Source organism: Penaeus chinensis, chromosome 30 (assembly GCF_019202785.1).
Source record: "Penaeus chinensis breed Huanghai No. 1 chromosome 30, ASM1920278v2, whole genome shotgun sequence".
Taxonomy (NCBI): Eukaryota; Metazoa; Arthropoda; class Malacostraca; order Decapoda; family Penaeidae; genus Penaeus; species Penaeus chinensis.
This window is the reverse complement of record NC_061848.1, coordinates 12819663-12823522: the sequence shown is the minus strand read 5'-3', so window position 1 is coordinate 12823522 and position 3860 is coordinate 12819663. Positions and strand designations below refer to the sequence as shown.

At 36.3% G+C, this 3860-nt stretch overlaps 1 protein-coding gene across 1 annotated transcript in view; it reads right to left on the bottom strand.

Moving 5' to 3' along the window:
* Positions 1-108, bottom strand: part of LOC125041601 — a 59543-nt gene extending 59435 nt beyond the window's left edge. Inside the window, exon 1 of the transcript XR_007116306.1 lies at positions 1-108. This exon is cut by the window's left edge and continues 176 nt beyond it. The gene's annotated coding sequence lies outside the window, so the exon portion shown is untranslated.
* Positions 109-3860: the final 3752 nt, after the last annotated feature.

The window sequence follows — 3860 nt, the reverse complement described above, 5'->3', positions numbered from 1 at the left end:
ATTTCCTAACAATGTCTTGCTTAGTGCGAGGCAGGTGCATGGTGTCGCATCCACCCGTGTTTCACAGCTGCATTGCTTCCAACCTCACAGCCCACTTGTTCCTAAGTGCTTTATAGCATTTTATCAACGGCAATTCTCCGTTTACTTACACAGTATTGTTTTTTTCATAGTTGGAACAGATCTCTGCTTTCGTTTCGCAACCAACATCGTGCATGAAAAAAAAGATCCAGAAATACACGATTTCAGAATTATTGATGTCTGTAACCAGGATTATATTCAATCGCTGTGCAAATCAATAAACGCACATCATATAACCATGCTCTTCAAAAGATTCAACTACAAACTTATAGTATATTATATATAGCGCATCTATTGAGCATAAAGAAAAAAAAGACGACATTTCCAGCTTTCAGAAAACATTGTTGATGCTTAAGTACAAGGTCGACGCGCGTGTACGATAACTACCCTGTTTTGTATGTGAGATCACGACTGTAAGGGGAACTTCAAGCAACAACGGAACGAAAGGAATTTTTTATGGACGCCCAGTTCTTACCAGGAACATCTTAGCTCTTGGGGTTGCTTAACAGTTTAGACCTTCCTCCCCTGATAACCGGTTGATCTCAAAGAAAATGCTAGGTGTGCTCATTATGTGCAACGTGCAATAAAACACCTGCAGATAAACACTTCGCTTCCCCTCCCACACGCAAGATACGGCAATTCACACAATGAATCAGTAATAACGCCAAATAAACAATGAACAAGGTTTCTCTAAACGAGACCCTAAACACGTGTTTACCCGCTATATTGCTCTAAGATCTATGTTTATAAAATACATGCACACATACATGCATGTACACACACACACACACACACACACACACACACACACACACACACACACACACACACACACACACATATATACATATATATATATTTATATATATGTATGAATATACATACATATGTATACATCTGTATATTAATTACTTATCTGCGAAAAATACGATTTTATTCGTATATGTATATATGCATATAAATAAATAAATATATATATAATATATATATACACACACATACATTCACGTGTGTGTGTGCGTATGTGAGCATATTCGCGCGCGTGTGCATGTGTGTGTGTGCATGTGCATGTGTGTGTGTGTGTGTGTGTGTGTGTGTGTGTGTGTGTGTGTGTGTGTGTGTGTGTCTGTGTGTGTGTGTGTGGGGGTGGGTGTGTGTGTGACTCTGCCTTAGGCTATAAAATGGAAACCATACACTTCAAACTGAGGAATTTGTTATCTCCTTCAAAGAAAACCCCATGACTTTCTTTCCATTTTGGGGAAAAAGAGTCGAAGTCCTCTTTTGACATCGTATTTAGTTGCCTTGTCGCCTTTCCCTTCATGATTTTGGGCGGGGGCGTTGTCGTAATGAAGACAGCAGTTTGACGTTGCCCACAACACTCAAAGCCATTGCGACACATGGCATCCCCAAGGTGACAAAGAACCAGTTAATATTCCCTGTTGATAGTTCGATCCTCTGGAATGCTTCGCAGAGAAGGGGAAACGCGACCAGGCAACTCGAGACGATTTCAAAAAAGGATCTCAAGAAGTGCGGGGCGCGGAGAGGCCGCTTGGCATAGAATGCAAAGGGGATTGCAGGGTCATCAATCTTAATAATACGGTCTTAATTTCATGCCAAAGATCGGATGCTTTTTGATCAAATGTATCTGTATATATATATGTGTGTGTATGTAGGTACATGTATGTATGTATACACACACATATATATGTATATATATGTATATATATCCATTTATATGTATATATACACGCACATATATATACATATATATATATATATTTATATATATACATACACACATTTATATATATATATTATACATATATAGACACATACACACATTTATATATACATACATACACTTACATACATATATATACATATGTATGTACACACACACACACACACACATAAAACGCACGCGCGCGCGCGCACATGCACCCATACGCACACACACACACACGTATATATATATGCATGTGTGTGTATATGTGTGATATATCAATATATATATGTATATACAATATGTATGCAATTCAGTTCAAATAGTAGGATTTTCCTTTTAGAGCAAAAGATCGGGTGATCAGAAATACTTTGCAGGAATGAGTCACAACATATAAAATAAACTCGAGATGAATATCAATTCAAACTGTATTTTTCCTTACACCAACAAAAAGACAAAATAACACGAGCACGAAATGGTATGAACTGGCCTACCCAAAGTGATCTTTACAGCAGCAGTAAATACAACTGACAAACTCTATATCTATTTTGCAGCACTGTACGAGGATTCTGCCAGCCTTCAATTGCTTCACTTTAAAGAAAGCATTCTACAACCTCACTTATGGAGTAATCATAAATTACAAAAAAAAAAAAAAAAAAAAAAGAGTCACAAAACCTCTAGGTTTATATTACAAAACTGGCTACAACGAGATAGCACTAAAACTGTATATTTGATGTTTATATCATATAACCGATAACAAAAAGATAACACGCAGGATGTAAATCATTGGCGTACGATAACATGCTTACAAAAAACAAGGTAACATGCTGATGTACGATAACATGCCCGCATCAACGACATCTAGAATCTGACCTTATAGAGATATCATTAAATGTCACTTTTGCATAGGGTAACGTGTTATAAAAAAAAAAAAAAAAAGTAAGTACATTGTGTTGTTATTGTTTTGTATATGTACATGGAAAAAATAAAAGGTATAAAATATAATCAGGTGTTCTTCAGGATCAAATGCACCTGGACGATACAGAAGGCAAATGGAAGAATAGAACAATAACTCAGTTATACAGTATAGAGGCACATTTATTTCGATTCACCAGGGAGTTGCTGGTGATGCGAACGAAAGAACATATAGAGAGGGGAGAGGAAGATATATATATATATATATACATATATATATATATATATACACACGCACATATATATGTGTATGTGTGTGTGTGTGTGTGTGTGTGTGTGTGTGTGTGTGTGTGTGTGTGTGTGTGTGTGTGTGTGTGTGTGTGTGCGTGTATGCATATATATACATATATAAAAGGTATGAATAAGAATGAATATCTTCACAATACAAGATATGCATTTGACAGGTTTCGATTATATCTTCGTCAGAAATACATGCATTTCTGTCGAAGATATAATCGAAACCGGTCAAATACATTTCTTGTTTTGTGAAGATATTTATTCTTATTCATACCTTTTCTACATTTGTCACATGGATACGGTTCATATGTTCATAGCATCACTGAGAACTGACATATGCGGTCTTTTCCATAAGTTTATATTGATTTGTATTATATATATATATATATGTGTGTGTGTGTGTGTGTGTGTGTGTGTATGTGTGTGTGTGTGTGTGTGTGTGTGTGTGTGTGTGTGTGTGTGTGTTTGCGTGCGTGCATGCGTACGTGCGTGGGTGTATGCCTGTATGAGTAAACGTATATATATATATATATATATATATATATATATACATATATACATATATGTATCTATGTATACATATCCATATAGAGAAAGATATTAGTGAATCGCATATACCCAGTAGTCGTTCGCTCAGGATCGAAACTGCTTCGCTGGTAACCGTATCTAAACCGATCTTGACTCGTTGGTTGTTGACATCCCGAAACCTCAACAAGAGAGCAAGAAAATGCTGACTTGACTTCTTCGAAAATATCAACGCTGCTTCTCTCTTATCGATTTGTAGACTTAATCAACAACATCTTTTGCATAACGTTAGACAATTTGGGATGGGAATTATAGGCAATAA